Here is a 26,586-nt window from a genome sequence, read left to right on the forward strand (position 1 = left end):
TTGAGATTAAACCAAGGGCCTTCTGCACAGTAAGTGCATGTTCTAGTACTGAGTCACATCTCTAGGCACAACATTTAAGTGTTTTTAAAAAACGAGTTTTAATGACATTCTAGCTTGAAAGTAATCAGTGACAAAGAAGTACAAAATGAATGAATCTATATAATTAAGAAACTTTGAAATGTAAGAGGAGAAAGAAAAAACACTGCCCCAAGGACAATGTACTAAAGGTATAAATGGAAAAGTAAAATCAATGAAAGAAATACTCTCTTAATATATTTGGTAATATCACAGACTATTAAAAATTGGGTGATTTATAAAAAGTATTTCTGGCCTGTGGGATGGCTCAAAGAGGACAGAGCTGACTTCCACTCCTGCAGGTTGTCCTCTCACCTGTACATCCGCAGTATGGTCCGTGCATGTGTGTTCACACACTCAAACACACTCACTAAATTGACTAATTATTGTAATTTAAAAACATCATTACTCCTGATGGCTCTAGGGACAAGGAGTCCAAGGTGGAGAGGGATGAACACAGATGTTCTCCACAGGCTCTAGACCTCTTCCCAAGTCACCCCCAAGGCAGAAAGCAGAAAGGAAGGACTGTAAGAAGCAAGCAACACAGAGTCCAGCTCACTTTTATTACAACACATTCTCATAACTACCCCATTTCTGACAGGACATAAACATTAGGTCTATTGTCAATCACAGTTTGACTTGGGAGACCATCAAATCACAGCAGATAAGGTATGCCTTATAAAGTTATTTGTCATTTGCCAAAGAAATACAAGCCCATGATGTTATTTTTCAAGTGATGTGCAAATTTTTAATTAAAAAGATTGATCACACCTAGTCTCAGAGAACCAGTAAAGAAATATAATGTTAAAGTATGATTATTGGTAATAAAAAATAATATGTTTGCTAGAGAGTTATTTTTCAATTGATAAAAATATTCCCAAGTACTTACCTTTTATGAAGTAATTCTATTATTAAGAATTCTTAAAGAAATAATTAGATGCACAAACTTGGCATACAATTAATAATTAATGCCAAAATTACATAGGATACCATCTATATATGTAGAAAATTGCTTCAGTAAACTGATATAGTCATATAATATATGCCAAAAAGGATATAAAATTTAATTCATTGTCATAGAAAAATTATTCAAGAGGAGTGTCAAACTTAAAAATTGTATATTTTTGTTGAACTATAATGAACAATAGATACAGGTGTAAAAAAAATCCTGTTTTATACCTCAGAACTCATTATGAGTTTTGATATATATATAAGGAATATAATACTCGAGACAACTCAAATGTTGATAGTAATGTTATCAGCTCAGTTCTAGAACTAAAGACTTGATCATTTAAATGCACAGTTACTAAGCCGTATTAGGTCAGCATTCTGGTTTTCATGTGATAGATGATTCAATACTCTTAACGAAAACCAAACCATAAGGGCCAATTGTCAGGAAGCACACATTTCACTTGTGTGCAGAGGTACATCCAGGAGTAGGAGTGTGAGCACACACACTCAAGAGACCTTGAAGACATGGACTAATCTCTGAGCAGAAGGCTTGACTTTATTCTCATTTCTCCTTTGTAACTTTTATACTTTCTCCAAGTTTTACATTAAGCCAGGATTCTAATAAAATAAACCCTTAAAATCAGTTAAGTTGGATAGGGAATAGACAACACCAAGTCTCAATCAGTACTGAACTTACATGCCACTATGCCACGCCTAATAGGGATCTTTTGCAAATAGTCAGAGTCATTTTGGTTGCCACAATAGTGGGGAAAGGTGAGTGAGTGGTTTTTAGATCATTTTGGACCAAAGATGCTGCAACATATGGTATTTTTCAAGAACTGTCATGCCTATAATGGTAAAGTATGCCTACTGAGGTAGGGACCATGATTTCTTGTTCAATGTTATATTTCTAGTCCACTACACAGCGGCAATAAATAATTTTTCAGTGAATAAAGTAAAATAAGTAATTTATGTTGAAGATTCAGATGCAGGTAAAAGAGTAATAGCAGACAAATCATAGCTTTCCATCTCTAGTAGAGCTAAACTCTTTTATCTGGACTCCATTTTCTTAGGGAGATTTTATGATTAGAAACATGCTTATCAAACACACAGAAAAACACAAAGCTCCACATATAAACACAATTTAGAAGGGAATCTTCCTTTAGAAATATCCAAGTATATGCCTTCTCTACTAGAGATCACCAACTGTGCCAATCAATTCAAGACATACATACTGGTACCCTTCCTTCCCCGGCAATTGGGTGGCAAAATCACCAGTTAACCTAAGATAGGCTTAAAGTAGAAATGTTACATTTTTCTTAGAGTTTTACTTTGCCATGTGCTTAACTCAGTAAATTACTTAACATCTTAACATGCTATTTATATGTTTAACCACTTACCTAATATTTTCTAGGATCAATCTGCTCAAAATGACATGATGAATAGGTTTGTAACTTGTTCTAAAGCTTTACCCAGATGTCTCATGACTGAATTTGATGAATTTTAGAAAGCAATATTCAACATATCTGTACTCCTGGGACAACCCATAATAATGCATATTGGTGTTTCTGGGGAGGAATAAATCAATGTTTCAATTATAGGTAAAGACCATTAAGTAGTCTCATCTTATTTACTTCAGGTTTGACAATCAGATTAGTGTACCCGGAACTGAGTGGAAGATGGAGATTTTCAGGTCATTTGAATATGAAAAGTGAATAGTAAAGAATCTAAAATCTCAGGACCCATCTCATTTGGAGAGTTAATGTGAAGATTATAGGAGTTTGATGAGGTACTTACTTCAGGGCCTGACACCTAGTATCTGGTAAAGATCAATGTTATGAAATGTTAACTAGTTAGCACATAAGATGAAAGACTGTCCAAGATAGTTGATGGGAGCATTGCTTCAGCCTCATTCTTGACTAATTTTTGGTCCCTCCTGTATTCTTTATCAAGTATTTAAAAAAATATGTCATATCATGGATTTTGTTTTTCAAGACTTTAAAAGTGTCTGTCTGCATATCTGTAAGTGCACCACAGCATACCTGGTGCCAAGGAGGACCACACTGGGAGTTGGATCTCCAGGAACAGGAGTTATAGACAGTTGCGAGCTGCCATAGGGGTGCTGGAACTGAACTTGGGTCCTCGGTGAGAACAGCATCTCGCTATCCCCAACATGAAGTTTCTTTTACATAATAAAGGAATTTTAGTACCAAATCTCAAACGTACTCACAGTTTTTAATGTTAATGTACCTGTAGTGGTTTGAAAGACAATGGTCCCCAAAGGGAGTGACACTATTAGGAGTTGTGCCTTATTGGAGAAATGTGTCACTGTGAGGGCACACTTTGGGGCTTCTTTTTCTCAAGCTTCCCTCAGTGTGACAGTCAGCCAACTTCCACTGACTCTTGTCAGGATATAGCCAGCTCCATGTCTCCCTGCATGCAGTCATGCTTCCTGTTATGATGATAATGGACTGAACCTCTGAAACTTTAAACCACCACCTCAATTAAATGTTTTCTTTTTAATAGTTGCCATGGTCATGGTGTCTCTTCACAGCAATAGAAAACCCTAACTAATACCTAAGAAAATAATTCACACATCCCCATAAATTGCACGTATCATTCTCAGGCATGAGCACAAAAGGAATACAGAATCATTTTTCCAAGTAATTAGCAGTATGATTAAACAAGAACTGTAAGCTGGCAGAGACTTAAAGGATACACATATTATTTAGCTGAATAACTAATCTTTTTAGTCTTGAAGACATAGTGGGAATATCTGAAACATCTGTCTGCCTACTCCAGAGCTTAGAGACTTTTTAAGGAGGGTCTTCTATCTGACAAAATAAAACTGCCTTTTCTATAACTTAAGGTTGTTCTATATAGGTCTGGTTTTCAAGGAAATTATTTCTTTTTTCTTCATAGCATTATGGCACTATATTGATTTTAGAAAACAGATCATAACAATAAGAAGAGAAATGCAAATAACTTGGAGTACAAATTTGAGTCACCCACATTAAGAAGCCATGCCTGTGGTGCGAATATTTGCTCCCTCCTATCAAGAGCATTTTGCTGTCATTTTGGGAGCCCTCCAATCACTCCATGTCCAGAACAGACTGGAGAGAAAAATCACAGAATAGTACCACCTAGGGATGTTTAGCTTAGCACACTAAACTAAAAGCTCATTAACTACTTTCAGAAAAACAGATGTCACTGCCTTCTTAGAACATAAATTCCAGACACATATTCAATTTGTACAATGAATTGAGTCTAAACAATTGAATTAAATTTGAGTCTAAATAGCTATGTTTAACTTGAATTTGTGTTCACAATTAACTCTTATTAAATTTCATGATGGTTTTGAAGAACCGCTGATTTTAAAATTTCTTCCTTTGTTTGTAGATAAGAAACATCATAGATTATTACAATGCGTTAAGAATTAAATGTTTGTATATCATGAGAACCCAACTTAAAACTTACATATGAAAGACTCTACAACTCTTTGAATGAAGAAGGAAGCAGAGTCATATCACAATCCACAGCTACATCATTGACTTAAGAATAGCATTACTTGAATTGTGTTTTTTCACCTGCCAATGCTTCCCCATTTACATCAAGGAGACAATGGCTACACCATAAACTGACCAACCAGGGCAAGTTCTTACAAATACTACACACACACACACACACACACACACACACACACACAGACAAAAAAACTCATAGTAAATTATTTACTATGTAAATGAGCTACATTATAATTGCTGACCTACATACAAACTTGCTTCCTTTCCTCCATCTCCCCCTTCCCAATAACTTTATTCGTCTCACATACAACAGAGGAGATTAATGCTACCACAATTAAAGAAGCTCTAAATATCAGAGTAAAAGGAAAAAATGGTATAAGGAGAAAGACACGTGAGATTGTTCTCTGCTGCTTCCCCGAGATGACTGAAAGATGCTTCCTCCACTACTTTCCAGAGGAAAAGTTCTGCCAGCACACTCACTGGTCTATTTCCTTATATGATCTCTAAGAGTATTCTGCAATCACTTTTAACAGTATACTGTGAAGACCCTTTTCACAAATTCACCTAAGTTTGTATAATTATTAGATATGCAATGTCTATAGTCAGATACTCTCAATTATGAAAATCAGGAAGTAAAATGAGTATCAGATTGATTGGATTAACAACCTTAATGGTTTGAAAAATACAAGAAAATTGCAATATTTCCTAGGAAACTATCTGAAGAAAGAGCTGGTACTTTAAATATACTTTGATAAAATTATAGCTCTTAAATTATAACTCCTACACATAAATGCATAGTTATGTTTCAAATCATGTTGTGAGGGCTTAGACACAAAATTAATCACCATTCTGAAAACCTCATTGTAACCTTATAACCATGATAAAATTTTGAGAAATGCACTGAGGAAGTTTTGATGCAACCTCTGAAGGACAACAAAAGAACAGAACCAAGTTTGAAATGGAGGCTATAGCATCAGAATATACAACTGTAATCCCAGCAATACCAGTAATTGGGAGGCAGAGACAAAGCTCTTCTTGTCTCGCTGTCTGTATGTCTGTCTCTGATTCTGTCTAACTCACTCTCTTTCTCCTCCTTCCCTCCCTCTTCTCTCTCTCTCTCACACACAAAGACATGGAGACATTCTCATTCTCTCTCCTCCCTCTCTCTCTCTCTCTCTCTCCCTCCCTTCCACCCTCCCTCCCTCCCTCCCTCCCTCTCCTTCTCTCTCTCTCTTCCTCCCTCCCTCCCTCCTTCCCTCCCTCCCTCCCTCTCACACACACAGTTTCTCTCTCCTCTTTCTCCTCACACATACAGGTACACACACACACACACACACACACACACACACACACACACACACACACACGAGTGGGGTATAGTTTTGGTGTCTCTTTAACTCTGAGGAGATAGTTCTTATTTCTCTTTGGTCTTGTTTCCCAATTAGCAGTCTGTACATTTATTTTCCCACAAGAACTGAAGATTATCCCCCCTCCCTGTAAGAAAAGCTACTTAAAGAACCCAAAACTTTGATAGATTCTACCTTATCAACACATCTTCCACTGGATATATATGTTCATAAAACTATGAAATAAACTTGAAAGGTGGTAGCTTTTAAAGACAATTGAACTGGTAGTACAGCTCAGAGATAGGCCACTTGCTTAACCCATGAGAGTCACTAGGTCTGATCCACATCACAGCAAAAGCAAGCATATTAGGTCAGAGAATTTGCTCAGAGTATAGCTCAAAGCACTTGCCTAGCATGCATAGTTCAATAGCCAGCACCATAGGGGAAATGTAAACTACATTAAAATCATTAAGATACATTTAATTACTGGATCATTAGATCACATACTAAAAGGTAAACCATATAATTACTTGAAAGTACTGACTTTGTTTATGTTTCATTTAAAAAAAGAAATGAAAAATAATGTTTTATCAACTTCAAAGGACTGGCAATTGAATTTCAACCATTTAAAAGGTAAGAAAACAGCTGAATGCAAATGCCATCTCAGAGACCAATGATGAACAGCTTCTAAGTGCTCAGACACTGAGCCTATCCCCTACCACCACACATCCCTCCCAGCTCGTTTCATGTTTCTGAATGCCAAAGGAAAGGCTCTCTTTAAAGAACTGTTTGCAATGAAAGCAAAGGTTCACATAAGCAAACTGTAGTAACAAACCCATTATTGAGTGGAGGAATTATGATATCATCAGAAACATGTTAGCCAATTACTCACCAAATAGTCAATATCCACTGGTCCAAGTGCCATCATGTCATTGCCTGAAATTTCAGAAAGTGACTGCTATTTGTCTACCTTTAAGCAGATTCTGGTATGTGCACAACATCTGGTAATTTAATTAGTATAGAAATGCAGAGAGTATGTACAATTATTTGGCTACCATTTTAGGATATCCAATCCAGACATTATGGAGGATGACACATGGGTACCAAAGCAATGAGAAAAGACTGTACCTTCTATTTTTGGTCCCAAACTGCTCTAAGCTTGATTATCTCACATATAAGGGTGTGGATGCTTTCTCATTGTTTTCCTACAAACTCTGAGTGACAGCTATATGACTTTTCAATACAGCATGCCTTTATTCCTACCTGAGACAGCTGGAGGTGACAGAGGGGCTAGGTGATAGACAGCAGAGAGAAGTTCTCTTATAGTTTCCATAGCACCACGGACAAACAGGTTTCCTGAAGCATTTAAAAGAATTACATAACACAATCTAATGATGTCGCTAGTACATATAGTTGTGAAAGAATAAAGCCCCTCACCATATTCACTGCCAACCACCAAGAAAAGCATATTCCAAAATTTTAAATATACACTTTTGAAAAATTTCACACATGATATCCTGTATGTGACAGATTGAAGCAGTCTACTCTGTGTTTCTCTATGTTACACAGGAACATAGGGGACATGTGATCAAGTTGCACCTGGTCATTCAACCAGCCAAACTCAAGGTATTCTTTCCATAAAACTCCAGAAATACCAACATATTTCTCAATACAGCTCAAACATATTCAAAGAACAATTAGGTTAACCTAAAAATTCTTTCAAATATCTTGAAACTATTATTTTAAATTACTGCACTTGATGATAAATACCACTATATGTCTCAATTATTTAAAAGTACTCTTTGTATGACTAAAATCTCTATTTTTTAAAATATCTAATTAAGCCAAAAAGGATACTGGTTTTGATTTTACAGAGAACCAATGGGAATATGTTTTAATGAATTGGAATTCAAAGAGTAAAAACGTTTTAATTATCAGAAAAATATATGAGAAAAAATAAGAAAAGGAGATTTCTTTAATGTGTACTTTACAATGTGAAGAGGAAAGAACAATTCTGAAAATCATTCTGCTAACTTTCTGTATTTAAAGAAATAAAAATGAGAAAAGATTAACATGCTGTGGGATGTTCTCTACGCTGTGAATGTGTTGCTCTGATTGGTTAATAAATAAAGTGCTGACTGGCCAATAACCAGGCAGAAAGTATACGTGGGACAAAGAGAAAGGAGAATTCTGGGAACAGGAAGGCTGAGTGAGGAGATGCTGCCAGCCACAGCCATGCAAAACAAGATGTAAATTACCAAGCCACATGGCAACATATAGATTAATAGAAATGGGTTACTTTAAGATATAAGAACTACATAGCAAGAAGCCTGAGCCATTAGGCCAAACATTTTAAATAATATGAGCATCTGTGTGTTTATCTGAGTCTGAGTGGCTGCCGGCCCAAGCAGGACTGAAGATAACTCCAGCTACATTAACAGATAATACATTATTAGCTCAAATCATAAAATAAATATTATTTCTTGGAAATGAGGAAGCAAAGCAGACATGAACAGGCCATAAAGCTGAAAACATTAGTAAAATACACATAATATGCAATTTTATGAAAAAACAAACTTTTGAGCTAGGGTCTTACTATGTAGACTAGGATGGCCTCAGACTCACAAAGATCACCCTGCTCCTACCTTCTGAGAGCTGGGATTAAAGGTGTGTGTAATGTACTCTTTCAGTTTTGTTTTTAAAAGGATTTTCTGGTTCATGATAGAAAAACAGAAAAAGTTATTTTAAAACCACTAATCTTTACTTCTAATGGAATCAACTTACAGTGACAGGGACAGTACAACACACACTTATGTATCTGTTTACACCTCTTCAGACTATTTTCGTGGACCTACATTTGTTCCATGATATCACAGGCCAGTTTAGCATAATGTGTATCTTATAATCAACTATAAACAGCAACACAGTTTTCTAGCATGATTTAGTTTTGTTTTCATTTTCCTTAAAGGTAGAAGTGACATTAAGTGACAGTTGCCATAAATTTTTATATTGGTCCATTAAACTGGGAAAAATAACAAAGCAAACAGGCACAGCTGAGTCTATATGAACAGGCAGCAAATCTAAATACACATATTTAGGACTAACTAAAGACAAGGCTCACAAAAAAATCACAGGTGTCTGTGTGTATCTAGAGGATTACAAGTCAGATTCAGCAAAAATGAAATAATCTATACTAATTAATACATCCACTTTCTCAAGAACTGGACAATTTAAACTCTATTATCAGATATGCCTGTTACACTGTGATTGTTTTCTGAAATGAACTTTATTGTATATATTATAAATGAAGTGAGTACATGTTTCACAATGACTTTAAACAACATAATTACTAATTATACAGGCATATAACTACATATTTATTTATCTATGCATAAGAGCCAGAGTTGGTGGACAACTCCAAGGAAACAGTATCTTCATGATACAACAGGACTGAAAAATATATGAACTCACAGAGACTATGATAGCATGCACAAGTCCTATACAGGTTCAAACCAGGCAAAATTCTAGCAATGAGAAGGGAAAGTGGACACAAATTCCCACCCCTAACCAAGAGCCTATTTGCAACTGATACCTGCTAGGAAAGGAAAATCAGTTTTTTCCAATGCAGTGACACTGAATATATCCCATACTCCATGGAAGGCCAACACAAGACAGATTCCATGGTTTTCATCTTGTTTTGTTTTTGTGTAGGGGTATGCTTTTTCTTTTGGTATTTTGAGAGAGAGACCATGTACACACAAACATAAGTTGGATGGGTAAGGAGGTAGGATAGATATGGGAGAAGTTGGGGAAGAGAAAAGAATATTATCAAAATATGTTACATGAAAAGTTTTAAATAAAACATCAATTTTTAAAGTATAGGTGGGACAAAGAGAAAGGAGAATTCTGGGAACAGGAAGGCTAAGTGAGGAGATGCTGCCAGCCACAGCCATGCAAAACAAGATGTAAATTACCGAGCCACATGGCAACATATAGATTAATAGAAGTGGATTAATTTAAGATATAAGAACTATATAGCAAGAAGCCTGAGCCATTAGGCCAAACATTTTAAATAATATGAGCATCTGTGTGTTTATCTGAGTCTGAGTGGCTGCCGGCCCAAGCAGGACTGAAGATAACTCCAGCTACATTAACAGATAATAAAATTCCAATTATAAAACATTCTGAATTTAGTATTTTAACAGTGCTTCATTCTTTAAAATGTAATTAAAGAGTTCAACAATATAAGCATACAAATTGTTTTTGAGAAAAAATGACTTGTGGTCTACAGAAACCACAAATAACGGCTAGTGGTTCTACTGCAGACAGTACTTCCTAACATTAAGTGTTGTTTGTCCTGGCTCTAGGTGAGTTTGCCTTATCCATGTGTTCTTCTCACTTGATGGGCAAATCCAAGACCCTTGCTGTTCCTGAAACACAGGCAGGAACTACATCCCTCAAAAGTATGAAGTCAGATAGACATTGCTTATAACCAGTTTAATTCCCATTAGCTACTTCTAGTATATTTCAAGCCATTGGTATTCTTTTGAATATACTACCTTCTCATTTAATCAAATACCTTCATCACATTTACAACAAAATATGGTATTAACAAAAGAATATAGAAAAACATAAATGATTTTTGTTAAATTTACTATAAGAAAAAGTTGAACATTCTTTAAACTAGACCAAACAGTACCAAAGGTAACCAATCCATTTACTATGCCCCCAATGCCACTATAATTCTTAACAGCAATTCTGATCACTGTCAATTCTCTTACCTCAACATAAGATGCTAAACCTAGGCAGTGTAGGCACATCTTCACTTAGTTTTCACATGGAAAAACAATGTTGCAGAGAGGCTCACTGTACATATTTATATAGGTACAGAGAGGCCACATTGTACCTATTTACCAAAATAACAGAAGTATGCTCTGTCTTTTGAAATTCTATCAAAATTGTGGATAGGTTAACATTTAACATGTTAGCATCCAATTTCCGGTTCTTACAATTTTTAAGAATGTGGACCCAAGATGTAGACAAGAGAGGTCACTTTATACATTAATTTTTCACTACTAACCAGTACTGAAATAAATTAATATATCACACATCTCTTTGAAAACAATGTTTTTTATGAAATCTAGGTCTGTGGTATTATTTTCAGCAATTGCTCTCTCCTGAAATCCTTTCCTTACATCTTACATGACAGTGATGAGACACAATACAAATGACAATATCAGGACTGGAAGATGGCTCAGTGGTTAAGAGGACTGACTGCTCTTCCAGAGGGTCCATATTAATCTCTGAATACACACATAGTAAGTGGCTCACAAATGTCTATAACTCCTGTCCCAGGGATCCAACACCTTCTTCTGGCTTCCACAGGCACTGCATGTACATGGTGCACAGACATATATTCAGGTAAAACACCCATATACATAAAATAGTAGAAAATTGTATTAAAAAGGAATATTATCACTTTTCAAAGTAACTAGGTGGACATAAGTTCTTTCTATTCTTAGTTCATTTATCTTTTACTTATCTATCATTTTATAGCTCTCTAGAATACATTTTTTTTTTTTTTTTTTTTTTTTTGGTTTTTCGAGACAGGGTTTCTCTGTGTAGCTTTGCGCCTTTTCCTGGAACTCACTTTGTAGTCCAGGCTGGCCTCGAACTCACAAAGATTCGCCTGTCTCTGCCTCCCGAGTGCTGGGATTAAAGGCGTGCGCCACCACCGCCCGGCTCTCTAGAATACATTTTTACATTTTTAAAAACTTGGAATCAAGGGTATATTTAAAAAAAATGCGGCTTAAATTCAAGTTTTGTATTAAAAGGAAACTAGGCCTCACGTTCTTCTCTCTGAATTCTATAAGGTAGCAAAACTCTTCCAACTTGGGCCAGATATTAAGCTGAGAACTCAACTTGTACGTAATGGAATTAATCCTGGGTGTCTCACATAGCTTAGTTTGGGTCTTTGTGGAAATTACACAGTTCCATACACATACAATGACTTTCTAATAATACTGTGAATTCTGACAAGTCAATTTTGCATACATCAATTTCATAGTAAGCCAGTGTTTGTATCTTCAACAGTGAAGTGTAATTTGGTATTCACAGAATTTTCTACACAGTGATTGTCCCATACTTGATGGTGTAGAAGATATAGACAAAGAAACAGGAATTGGTAGGTATACTGTGTGTTTTCCAAACAGAAATATTACTGAAGTTAACAAGAGCCACAGAAGATGAAAATTTTGTCTAGAAAAAGCAAACAATTCATTATTGTGAATGGGATGCTTAAAGTTCAAGTATTGAACTCACTACTCTCACTTGAGAGTAGAACTCCAGCCTTTGACAGCAATAACCTGTAAATATACACACGTGCTAATACCCCTGATTTGTTCATTTTTTGCGTCAGCATTGGGAAGATTGTTAAAGTGGCAGTTGTAGTAAAGATTAGCAATAACAATAAAGAACAGAAATTAGGTATGTGACCTATTATATTTCATTTAAAAACTTCCTTATTAAAATGGATAAAACAGGCTTGAAATAAAGAACACTTAGAATATTACATAAATAACCTCGTGACAGGGCTTCTAAAGTTTGAGTTGTGCTTTGGGGCCGGGGAGGGGGATACTTACTTGAAACCATACTGCTCCCTAGATCTATATCCGTCAAAGTAAATTGTCTAGTAGAAAACTAGTGTGATCTCAGATGCTCACTGTAAGACATCTCAGTGGGAAAATACCCTGTTGGTGAGTTCCTCCTAGATGGATGCTAAGGGAGCATACTATTCAGCCACTGATAAACATTTCTCCCAAAAGCAAATTTATTGTTTAAAAATGGCTTATCCTATACCATTTATTCTAAGCTGTAAGCTTGCTTAAGAGGTTGATTTTACCTTTAGCTGAAACTGTGTATTTTCTAATCTGCTTTGGGCAGCTGTCAAGTAATCAGAGTAAGCAGTGCCATTTTAATAAGGAAGTCTTTTAATGAAATATAATAGGTCACAAATACCTAATTTCTGCTCTTTACTGTAATTGCTAGTCTTTACTACAACTGCCACTTTAACAATCTTTTCCCAATGCTGACACAAAAGATGAACAAATCACGGGTATTAGCATGTGTGTATATTTACAGCTTACTGCTGTCAAAGGCTGGAGTTCTTCTCTCAACGCCAACAGCTATATGAGACTCTTTCTTTGACGGAAGTATCCTTCTTCAGACTGTGAATGTATTCGAATTAAGTTCCTTTTCACAGCACCATTAGTAAACACACACTAATGACTAAAAAGAAAGAATGCTGAGAAGTTAGAGCATTACATCTGTAGACAAACCACAGTGTTTTTCCTATCACTGTGAAAGATAAATACTTTACTTCTTTATTGTTTCATTAGTAAATTCTGCTTCAATTGGTTTATAACCTCAAAGCAGTTCAAATAAGCTGTTTTTTTTAATACTTTGAAATTTGTAAAATGATCAATTTTATCTGGATGTTAAATTACATCACAACATAAAAGGGCAGGGAACTGCAGCAAAAATAAAAATAGAATGTCAAAAAGAGAGAAAGCATGAATATCATGGTATTTTTATTTTTAAAAGGGTTATTAGGATTATCTGGCTCTGATTCTAATTTAAGTTTATGATAATGTACTTTTAAAAACTTTCTCCTGAAAACTTTAGATAATAATTCTTGTAACTTTTGTTTTATTATGAGCATATTACTAATATATGACTCTTAAATTTTGGTATCACTATTGCTACCGTAATATCAAAAGTCCTATGCACAAACAGTAATAGTTTTATTAGAAGTTTGCCCATTTTTGAAAAGCTAAGCTTCCCTAAATCAAACTAGCTTGCTGTGAAAAGAAAACCATGACAACTGTTTGTACCTCTTGCTTTATTATTGCATCCGGCCCAGTCACTCTTAGAAATTCAATCTATTATGGTTGCTAGGAGTCTGTTGCTGTGCAACCTAAAAGGGTATGCTGTGCTTTCAGGCCAAGCAGTGCTAATAAACCTGTAGGCTTCTCTCTGTGGGGCTGACCAGTGTGTTTAAAGGGCTTAATACTTTTCAAGAGTGATTGGCCCACAATTCAAGACACATCCTATTAAAAACAAGTCACACTGAGAGATTTCTAACAAAGAGATGAAATGCTAAATATACACAAATATTCAAAATGTATCCTCAGAACCCCTAACTAATTTGGTAAAACAAACAGAGATTATTATCTACATTTCAATTATACCATCTACCACCCCAGGTTTTTCTTTCCATATAGTCCCCTAAAAGGGTATAATATATATAAATGAACTCAGCAGGTTTTGGTGGGGGTGGGGGTGGGGCTGTAGAACAGCGCAAAGTTTGATTTTTCAAAATCTATTATAAGGCTAACAATAGAAAAGTAAACTTAGCAAGTCAATAGTTACAAATGTAGTAGCAATGAAATTATTTAAAAAAAATTCTAAATTTCACTTTACTGGAAAAACATTTTTATTCCTCTATTTGTCTCAGTTGATCAGTAATGTTTTTAAAAATTCAAGAATCTATGGTATCCTATCACAAAATTTCTAAACTTTTAAGATTAATGCTGAATAAATTATTCACACAAATTTCACTGCATTAGACATTATTGTATTTAAATTTATAAATAAATTTATATTATTAGTCAAGGGACTCATAGAATCTGTCAATAAAATTCTGCTAAACCATTGTGTGAAGCACCCTGAGGAGTGGCCCAGAGTAGGGAAGCCCTAATGCCACCTTTAAAAGAAGAAACTGCACTGACTTACACATTTACACACACTAGGCCCTTTGTCATAAAGGAGTGGGAGAAAAAGATAAAAGTGTAGAATCATAAAATACCAAAGTCTATACAGGAAAAGATAAGTAACAACAACCCAACTTTTAAAAATGTATCCAGGATTTTCCAATGACATTCTGGTTAAATTAATATTACCTGCAATTTTTGAAGCTTAAAAATAAATTTGGAAAACTCCCGATGGGCACTTTCTCCATATTTATCACAACCTTTAGCCCTTCTCCTGGCATTAGAGCTGGCAACACTGCCATCTGTCAACACCTACCTTAGTCACTTTTAAAGAGCACGGGTAGCTCCCAGAATTACTTTCATTTCTTCTCATTACACACCACAGGAGCAGAGGAAAGGAAATGAACTCAGAATATCCAGAAGCAACAAACAGGAGACTGTGGAACAACCATCCCAAAACAAAGACAGTGAATCCAAAAGGAGAGCTCAAGGAGACTGAAATGGAAAGACTGACCAAAGAACTCTGCCTGAACCAAGGAGAGGATGGGCTAAGATTTAGAACTGACTGACATTTGTAAATAAAGCCAACCTGAAAGCAGAACAAATAAGCAAAGTCAGCCTGGAAAGTGTGACAGAGACAACACGTTACACTAGAAAGAGAATACTGAAGAGAGGACTACTGGAAAGATACATGGACATTCACTTTACAGAGGTGAAGTGAAAGGAAACAAATAGAAAAGCCTACATGCGATAATTTTATATTTCTTGTGTCATTCTTACTTCCTAATAAAGGTGCAACAACTCAGAAAATCCTCATTTTCAGGATTCAGGGATGTCAGTAGACACATGATATAAAAACCAAGTACAGAGTCTAGTTAATTTCCAAAAAAAAATTGGAGTACTTTCTAATGCTCATGCTTAACAAATTTTTAATTTAATTCTAAACCTGAAGACACTGTTAATATGAAAATATTTCTGAAGCAATTTCAATGTTGGTTCCATAGTTAAGAACAAAACAATAAAATACACACATTACAGACATATATACATAGTAACCAATAGTTATTAAAGCCACATTTGACTTAGAAACATATTATTCACAGAGCATGTATTGGCAAATTTATTAAGTTCCAAAGTAGTTATTCAACACTTGGTCAATTATTTGACAAATATATTACACTCTTCCAATCTGCTCAGAAAAAAAAATGATCTAATTAATAAAAGTAAAATTCTAAATTAGGTGTACGATATTTTGAAATTTAGGATCTTGTTAAGTAAAATTAATTAAAAGACAATGGAATAAAAAAATAAGTGAAAGTATATAAGTCTTGCTGGAGAGTGTTTTCTGGTACTCACTGGTCCTTGCTTCCTTGAGGCTATCCAGCTGCTGTGTGAAGTGCCTTAAAGGAAACTAAGCCATGAAGGTTTAGGAGACATGCTGAGCTATGCAACTCTGCCTTCTCTTATAATCCTGGATTGTTCACCCTATCATATTTCATACTCAAATACCTACCTTTCTAATTTTACTTCCTATAAATATCCTCAGTAAATGTTAAATAGAACCAAGTTCTACATAGATTTTATTTTCATAATTGTTTTTAAATTGAGAACTATCTGCCTTTGACACATCACATAATCAAGATGGGTGACCAACGACTTGAAGGTGACAATTCCTCTCAGTACTAATTATACCTTTGTAACTATAAAAGAAAAAAGACATCCCGAGGGACATACATGCAAGGGTTCTCCTTTCTTCTGAAGGTGGTGAGAACTGAACCCAAGGTTGCCTTTCACATAAAACAATGTTTCCTCAGTTTGTTTCTTCAAATTATTTCACCAGGACACACATGGTAGAAGGAAATAACCTATTCTCTCAAGTCGTCCTCTGACCTCCACAGCAGGCAGTGGCATGTACATTCGTAGGCACATACACACCACAAATAGAAACTGTATACAAATCAATAAATGTAACAAAATTTTAAATAATATTTAAATGTAAATAAAATAAAAATATAACAAAAATTTAAATAATATTTCATATATAATTACAGTTCAGAGAAAGATTGTGATTTAAGGTTGCACAAAAATTCCACTGATTTTTAATTAAATGCTATAAAATACATATTTACTCATATTAAATATATGTACCATGTGCAACAAAAATAGCCTCAAACATGAAGCTGTGTATTTCACAATGGCAAATAATGCTATTTTCCAATGAGTTAAAAAGGAAAATATGATTTTGACATGAGCACACTGAAAATTCTACACTTAAAATATCAAAATGACAATCATTAGTCAAAATAACAAAATTCAAGACAATATGCCTTCATCAGTAACTTTTATTTATCTAAATAATTCTTCCTTTATTGGCATATCCAAAGTTTTATAAATAAATTTAACTCATGAATGTAATTAAAGATGATCTATGGTGCCTATACCATACAAACAATGATATTAAAATTTTAGGACAGGAGTGGTACTTTTAACATAGAATCCATCATAAAGATTTTTTTTCCAAGTTAAAGCTACACATAAGCAAATTGAGAGAACAACCAATCAAGCTGTAGTCTGGTCAAGTCTATTAATTACAATTTTTATATTTTCTCCTTTGCACATGAGTTCTGTTCAAGTATTTAGAATACATTTTAGCAATAGTTACAGGTTTTTCAGAAGAATCAATCTTGAACTTGGATGCCTGGAGGATTTATTTTCCAAGTCTCTCAAGTGCTTCTTTAAAAACCTGTATTTCTAGTCAATAACCACAGACAAAATTTTTTTTTCAAAGAAAGACATATAAAAATTTAAAGCAAAGGTCCAATCCAAAAAGCAGAATATGCCATGAGCAGAAATGGGAGAAAAAAATAGAACTGCTAATATAGCAAAAAGGCTAACATCAATCACTCATCAATAGTCTAACACACAGTCACATTGGAAGAAACACCCCAAGATTCGCCTCTGTACCGTCTTTGTTCAAAGGTCTGCAAAGTCTGCACTGCCCTGTTTAACACAGACGGTTCTCCACCCCTCATCTGTCTCTCCTCTCCCTCCTCCCCTGATTCGTCTCCATGGCATTCAGAACCTCCTATTATAATCCATTTCCCATTATTTTCTTCCTCCTTTCCCTTCAGTTGTTGGGTAACTCTTCCAGGGCAGAGGCCGAATCCATTTTGTTCACTGCTGTATCTACAGCAGTTCACTTCTTGGCTCATTCCGTGTCAATTGCTCAATAAATGCACAGACGTAAAGAGTGGAAATGAGGGTAGAGAAATGAGTCAGTAAGTGAGCTGGAGGACCAGAGTCTGGATCTGCAGAGCCCATGTAAACCATAGGGCACAGTAGTGCACACTGACAATCCCAGTGAGGGCAACATCCTAGACGCTCAAGGCCCACCTACCCTGGCAAAGGCCAGGCCAATGAGACCCTGTCTCAAACAAAAGGTAGAAGGTGTCTCAGGAATGACCCCAGAGGCTGTTCTCTTACCTTCAAACTCACTACAACCCATGCACCCATACCTGCACACAAACGCACATTTTACACACATATTTTTAATTTTTAAAAAATAAAAGTAAAGAGGCTAGAGCGATAGTTCAGAGGGTAAAGCACTTGCCTTAAAAGTGCATGGCTAGAGTTAGGATCTCAAAATTCATGTAAAATACAGGCAGACATGCTCTGCCTGCAATTCCAGCAGTGGAGAGGCAGAGGCAGGGATCCCCGGGGCGAACTGGCTAACTTGGGCTGGCCGATTGCCACCATTAGAGCGCTATGTAAAGTGAGAGACACTGCTTCTACAAAGAAGTGGAAAAGCAATTGGCAAAAACACACAACACCCATACTCAACTTTGGGTCTCCACATGTGCGTGTGCGCACGCAAACGCGCGTGCACACAAGCACCCATGGCACCTCACAAACACCATTCACATTCATAATAAGTAATAATGAAAATGAAGTATACTTTAAAATCTGTTGTATAAATTTGAGTTCCTCCTCAAATTTGGAGTTAGAATCATTTCACATAGTAGTAACTCAGCAAAATTATCACCTAATGTGACAGTACATGATGAAAACATACTGACCAAAAAGGGGGGGGGGGGCTTTTAAATTACAGCTTTACATAAAACAAAGATTGCTCTCAATTTAAACTCTGTGTAGGTTTCATGGCAGATAACTTTCCATAACACAATCTTACTTTAAATGCCACAGCTGCATTCCAGGTGTGTCTACTCTAAGAACTCCATTCCGAGTTCAGCAGTTATCCCATTCATGACAATTGCACTCAAGCCCTGTTGCTTCTACAGTTTAGCATCCCAGTGGACACAGTCAAGATGGGCAGCAAAGAGAGAAACACAAGAAGTGTAGAGTAATCAATGTAGCTTCCCAAAAGGCAAAATCCCCAAATTTCCCCCAATCTCTCATATGGTAGGCAGAATTAGAAATACATGCACCTACTACAACCAGATTTGATGAAGCATTCAACAACTGCTAATACTACGTTGCCAAGATGCTACAGAGACCCTACAGGCAGAGGGAATTCATATGTGCATATAGAGTAAGGGAATAAAATGCCATTTGAAAAGATAAAAGAGACTTAAAGTCAACCCAAATCTACTGTTAACTAAGTAGTATTACATTTAACAAAATGCCAAACTTAGTTCATTTATGTTGTTAAATGTATTATGCACAAAAGGAAGTAAATATATACAACAATACTCATAAAAATGTACTGTTCTAATGGTAATTAAACTTTTTGGATATAATAAGAGATAAAATAGTTGATTACAGAATGCAATCTGAGGCTTAATCAACAAATTAATGATTGATTTCTTCTACTAGCAAAGAACACTAGTTCTGATACTGAATTTATATACATAATCAAATACATAATCTTTGCCCTCAAGAAGCTTACAATTTGAAAATGTCAAACATTTATAAACAAAACTATAAAACACAATTCCTAATTAGTACCCTGGAAAACAAGTTTGTTATAAGTGAGTCCATTAAGTTGGAGATCACTCTTAACCTTACATAAGAGAAATTTAATTTGGGAAATGCACTCTAGGAAAATAAAGACCAAGAACAAAATGTTAAGAGAACAGAACCAGCAAGGCACAATTCAGGAGACCATGCTGAGCAGTGCTAGCAACTCTCCCTTACTTGCTTACTTCTATGTCAAGCACAGCAATTTTATATGCATCATACAATGGGGCCTTCCAAACAATCTTCCAAGGTTAAATTGTCAGTTCTATTTCAGACTTGAAGAAGTCTGCCCAAGGTTAAACTCCTGGTCAGTAGTGGACGCTGGAATTCTAACCCAGGTGTGCTCATTTCAAGACTCGTGTTCTTAATCAGTTCCTAGTGCAGTTAAGCCAGGCTGGCTGGAGATATGGAACTGCAGAGCAGTAAAGTGTATGAAATGCATCTGAGACTACAACCTCCAGGCAGCCAAAGATAAGCAGTTTTGTGGCAAAATGTAGAATTGAATAAATACTTTTTAATTATTCTGGTAAATAGGCAGGGAGGAATCTTAAAACAGTGGTTCTCAATCTGTGTGTCATGACCTGGTCACATATCAGATACCCTACATATCAGATATTTACATTACAATTCATATAGTAGCAAAATTACAGTTATGAAGTAGCAATGAAATAATGTTATGGTTGGGGGTCACAACATGAGAAACAGTTTTAAAGGCTCACAGCACTAGGAAGGTTGAGAACCACTGCTCTAAAAGATTCTGACCCAGAGAAATATAAACCTTTATTTTTGAAAATAAAGAAAAACTGTTAAAAGACACATTAATATAAATATACACTAATGTGAATATATATCAGTTGAAGCAAACAAACATAACTCAGGGCATAAATTGATGGTAAAAGAGCACATTTCCAGTTTAGACTTTCCCTCTGTATGCACAATAGATTCAACAGCCTAGTACGTACTCTACTAACTTATTGTCTATATTCAGATTTGAATTCACTGCCTGAAAGGATTTGGTACTCTCTTCATCTGAATTATACTTTTAACACTTCTATTTTCTGTTATATGGCCCAGCAAATATCACCAAAGACACATTTAAATGTAAACATAAATTGTTCTGACCACTTTCTACAAAACAAGATCATCAGCTAAGCACAAAGCAACAATGTGCACTCTATTCTGAGTCCCATTTAATTCATATGAAATTGTACTGTTTTAAACCTCAGAGAGTAAGAATTGGGAACTTTCCAACAAAAATGCAAGAGCTAACTAATATTTCATCATACCTTTGTTTACCATATCTCCTTTTATATTGAAGTTGAGAATAAATCCAAAGGGAACAGTTTTACAAGAAGGTCTGTCTATGGGGATTTACCTTGTTAAGAGCAAATGACAAACGGTTTTCCCCCATAGGAAGCCTGCTCTTGCTTTATATAAATGTGTCTTTCAGATTTGGTGCCACAAATTAGACTGCAGAGAAATCAGGTTGTGCTGGAGAGCTCACTTGTCACCCTTCTTGGTAAATCTTAGACAGACTGCTTCATATAACTAACACACAAATTATGCACCTTTATCACCAAAAGGAGAGCAAATTCAGTTCAAGCTTGAGGTCAAAGATTTATTACTAATTCTACATCAGGGAGGCATGGGCAGTAATTCAAAGTCTTGGTAATTACTTATTTCAGCCATACTAGGCTCATACTATTAATTGGTAAACAAAAAATATTCTTTCGAAAACTCAAGTCACAAAATTAAACATGATACAATGGCATGGCTGAATGTGTTGCTTCCCGTTGCTATGGAGTTAAGGGCAGTCTATTCACATATTCATTCTTTTGGTGTGCTCATTCATATTTAAGAGTACTGAAACACCTTTAAAGCCCAGCTTGGCAAGTCTCGGCTTGTGTCAACTCTATCAAGTGTCAATTAGTTCACTTTGGCTTCACTACAGAGTAAATCACAAGAATAAGCATTTCCATTTTTTAAATTAACAAACTGATTTTCATACGAGTCCTCAGAATGATTCGAATCAGGAGAAGAGCTGGGGGTTAACTTGTGGCAGAGCGGATGCTAAGTGGATGAGATCCTGGGCTCCATCTTCATTTGCAAAAATGAAAACGTACACACCACGCCTGAGAATTTCATACCAAAAAATTTACAAAGACAGGGACAACAGTGTAGTTTTCAATACTGTATTTTCATTTATTGCACAACCTTAAAAGGGTTTTAAAGGTTATTGATTAACTTTACTTCTAAATAACTACAAAACAGAACAATGAAATGATTCTTATACCCAAGCTTACAGTTGGAAATTTTTTTAAAAGTACTTGAATTTAGAATGTAGAATTATAAATTTTTGCATTCTCTAGAAAAATAGGGAAATTATAAACTAAAAGAAGAATAGAATTTTAAAAGCATCACACTTGTGGTGTTTGCCGATAAGGAAAGTTTTGGGTTTGCTATATGAAATGTATCAGAGTGAAGTGTATGAGGTTCATCATACAAGTCATTTACCCTCAGCTTTCTTATCTCTAAAGCAAGTGGAAGACAGGGAAGGGGTTCATCTAGATAACCTCCAAAGTGCACATGAAATGTAAGCCCTCTGATTTTAAGATGAAGATATCCTAATGATGTTTCTGGTGGAACTGGCATATGTATGTCATCTGAAAACACGTGCGACTGTACTGAGCCCCATTCCTCTCTCGTCTTCACTACAGCCCCCTTGCTTCTCCACCTGAGGAAAATGACAGTACAATGGCTAAGCTAAGACAGGCACTCAGGTTGAGCATAAAGGAAATAAGGCATTCATCATATGGCATTTGAGGTTCGAGACAAAATTTTGTCAAGTTATGAAACACTTAAAAAAAATTTGTGGCTAATGTTCCTCTTTATATATGAAGACACAAAAATTCCTCCAAATTACAGCGGTTTGCTGTTAGGTGGTTACTCCAAAATAGGATAAATGTCTATCAGTATTATTCTCATGTTAGAAAATCCCAGGGACAATCATATTTAAGAGAGAGAGACTTTGTCAAGGTTAATCAGAATAAAATTTCCTTCCTATGCTTTATTGCTATTTCTGCAATGTAAAATAATGAAAACCAAATAAAGTTATGCTTTTTGTACACAGTTTCTAAATGCACAGAAAGTTACTACAACTAATGCCTAAGTTGGTATTGCATTAGTTTCACAATGAAATCCTCTATAAATTTTATCATTTTAATTAATATTATAATACATGATCAGTTGTTTGCTGGGTTACATTTTTCATTTTGTTTAAAGTATTTGGCTCATTCAATTTTTTATTTTTTTTATTTTTTAAATACTTTTATTTTATAATTAATTTAATTTTACATATCAGCCAAGGATTCCCTTGTCCTCCCTCCTCCTACCCCCCAGCCTTCCCCCCTAATCCACTCCCTATTCCCACCTCCTCCAAGGCAAGGTCTCCCCTGGGGAGTCAGCCCAGCCAGGTAGATTCAGTTGAGGCAGGTCCAGTCCCCTCCTCCCTACACCAAGGCTGAGCAAAGTGTCCCAGCATAGGCCCTAGATTCCAAAAAGCAAGCTCATACACCATTTCATTTCTTTCTGTGTGTTTGATTTGGGGGATTCAAACTCAGGTCTTGGAGCACACAAGGCAGATATTCTACCCATGAATTCTATCTCTAGTCCTAGCTATTTAAACTTTTCTTTATGGAAATTTAGTTATAGAACAAGATCATGTAACCACAACATAGCTTTAGTTATTTTGTATCACTGTATTATGCAGCCTGGCTACTTATTATGTAATAAATATATTTTAAAAGATGCTACAAAATACTTTAAGTCATAGATGTTTCCACTAAAATCTTTAGATCACAAAGGTTTAGCAATTAAAATTATTATGTAAATTAAAATATCAAACCTTATTCAATAAATGTATTTGCCTCTTGATTTGATCATTTGATACTAAAAAAAATCAGCTTTTAAATAAAAAGATTCATGTCTACATTTTGTGTTGTTCATTCAAATGTCAATAATTACAATCTGTAATACATGTTATTCCATCACAAAATATATTCCAAAAGAAAAGTGATTAGGGATGGGTAGCAGCTTTTTGTTTGCTTTTGCTCTAGACTTTAACAAGGAAAAACGTTTCTTTCATGATTTTATTACCTCAGTCAAATAAAAAAATATAAATAAATGAATAACCCATGCTGTATATGAAGATACTGCATTCAGAAAACATTAAACTGTTTTGAATGATATCACTGGTTAGTACGTCAGTTTCTAGATGTCACTTCCTTCATGATGTATCAAAAATAAAACATGGCACTGAGTAGCTAACTTCAGTTTTCCAAAACACAGTAACATATATTTCACATGGGCTTGAATTCACTATGTAGTTGAGAATGACATCAAACTTCTGAGCCCCCTACCTCTACCTCCCCAGTGTAGAATTACAAGCATTTGCCAGCACCCATCAATTACACAGTGCTGGGGAAGGATCCTAGGTTTTTGCGCATGCTGGGCAAACACCCTACTAATTGACATCACAATTGAGTGACACATCTAGTCCCATCCAGCTGAAAATTCCAGAAGGCATTTGCTTCTCTTCCCTTGACAACTTACAAATGGCTCTTAACTATTTTATTCAAACTTTTCCAAAAACAAGATGGAATAATGACAGATAAGATAAGAACTCCATCACATCTGAAAGGTTTATCTCAAGACTTTTCTCTACCCTTAAAACAAGAGCTTCTTTCCTTGGACTCACTCCCTTTTAACTAAATCAAATTTCAGGTAGAAAAGCCTGGAATTACTAAACAAATGACTTAATCTAACAGCTTAACTTAACAGCAAGCAAAAATAAATTTCCTAATTTAATGTTCTTGGAAGAAGCAATATGAAGGTCAATCGTGTTAAAATACTTATCTCCATATTGTGTCATTGTTTCAAATCTCCACTGAAACTTTTCTTAAATTGTAACTTTCTTCAAAGCACCACAAGATAAGAAGGGGCTGGAGTTACTTTTAGTATAAAGTCTTTCAATTATGTACTTTTAATTTACTGAGCTCAAGTGAGCCTCCCACCTCAACCTCCAGTGTAGCTGGGACTACAGGCATGCATCAAGGTAAACTACTATTACACAGCTTTAATAACGCATACGATTTTAATTGTGAAGTCTATGTGATAAGTACACAAGGTTCATCATACACTTCTACTTTGATATCTTTGACATATTCCAAAACATAAACATCTTAAGAATATTTATAGTACATATACAATATACTAGCTTCCCAAATGTACAATTTTAAATATAAGATAACCAGAGATTCCAATTGAAGATGTTAATTTTGATTATTTTGTATACTAATATTGTATTTCTTTTATAATAATAAAAACGATGTTGATACAACATTTTAAGCTGCTCCTTTTCTATACATAACTTCTAGAAATAGTTAAATTTTATACAACAAAAAAATCAAGGTATTAAAGCCTTATTGTAAATATTTGTGAAAAAATTTAAATGTGGTAACACACACACAAAACAAAAACAACAACAAAAAACCCTAAGAGTCCAGTCCCTTCCTCACCTTCCCCCTACTAGTTAAAAAATTCAGTCTATCACTATAGACATATCTATCTGTAGATACCTCATTCAACTGATCATTTCACTATTCACAGTGATTTATTCACTTACCTTTGTTTAATCTTTAATTATAATTTTCCTACTAATTTCATCCATTTTTTTCATTACCTCCTACCATTTTTTATTCTGTCATATGCCCAAGCATTATTCATCATTTTGTAGCCTTCTATAATTTGAAACATTAAAACTATATTCGCGTAACTGGAGAAATGCAATTTTGTATCTAACATATTCCATTTCTTTATTTTCTTTTCAAAATATATCTTAATAGAAATCTAAACTAGTTCACAATTCCTAAATTAACTGAAATAGTAATGGCACCAAATACTCAACTTATATAAATCCTTTATTAAACAACTGATAAAGATTAAAAACTTACATACTATGTAAGATATGTAAGACATATCTAAGTATGTCTTACATTCTGCGAGAATGTTTTACAATCAAATACTAGTGACATTATTACATTTGCTGTATATGGCAAACTGGGAATCACATACAGCCCCTGAAATGACACCTCTTTTCCTCTCTGTCTATATTTTAGTGTTTCCAATTACACAATCCCACTCCCACTTACTCTCATTTTTACTCCATTTCTACAGACCAAAGTGGTGTTCTGGGCGTGGGGTGCCACCTATGGGCATCATTTCAAATGTTTCTAAACCATAGGGTAAACTATAACTTCCAAAGTTTTTATATTATGATGTATCCAAGGGAAATTCTAGACAGCAATGGAAATTGACCTAAGCACAATTTTATGAAAAGACTTAGACTGTGTACAAAAGAAATCTTACTTTACTGCTAATAGTAGGGCTACAGAAAAAAAAAAGGTGAGCTGGGTATCAGGATCAAAACACTAGCCTCCTCTCACATGTTACTCTGACCGTCATTTCCAGTCCATGGTCACTTGCATTTCTTTAATCTCCAAACAAAATAAAATATTCATGCAAAGCTAAAATTAATCAAAATATTCTGTTTCTAAATTCAAAGATAAAAGAATCACACCTCACTTGGAAGGTGGACGGCCCAGGCCTGTGCTCAGAGATAAAGCCACATTATCAGTCATTCATTCAATATTATCTAAAAGATTCAAAACTTCCAATACTCAGCAAACTTCTGAAGCACAGAATAGTGGAATGTTAATCCAGCAACATAATGTCAAGCCCTAGTTTAACTGAAATGAACTGTACTTTTTGTCTTTATCTACTCTGGCACATGTAGCCATTAGCCAAAGTAGCCTCTAAAAAAATCACCACACAATGGGAAGCACTAATAAAAACTTGCGAACCTCACACAGAGGTCACCTGGAG

General features: G+C 35.1%; 1 protein-coding gene across 9 annotated transcripts in view; it reads right to left on the reverse strand.

Annotated features, from left to right (window-relative positions):
• The window catches only part of Rfx3 (regulatory factor X3), a 259,080-nt gene that overhangs the window by 222,883 nt on the left and 9,611 nt on the right, over positions 1–26,586 (reverse strand). The window contains exon 2 of one of the 9 annotated variants that reach the window (XM_042262288.2): positions 7,160–7,252. The exons of the other annotated variants lie outside the window; for them this stretch is intronic. The gene's annotated coding sequence lies outside the window, so the exon portion shown is untranslated. The remainder of the gene's footprint in view (positions 1–7,159; positions 7,253–26,586) is intronic. 9 annotated transcript variants of the gene reach the window in all.

Source organism: Peromyscus maniculatus, chromosome 1 (genome assembly GCF_049852395.1).
Source record: "Peromyscus maniculatus bairdii isolate BWxNUB_F1_BW_parent chromosome 1, HU_Pman_BW_mat_3.1, whole genome shotgun sequence".
Classification (NCBI taxonomy): Eukaryota; Metazoa; Chordata; class Mammalia; order Rodentia; family Cricetidae; genus Peromyscus; species Peromyscus maniculatus.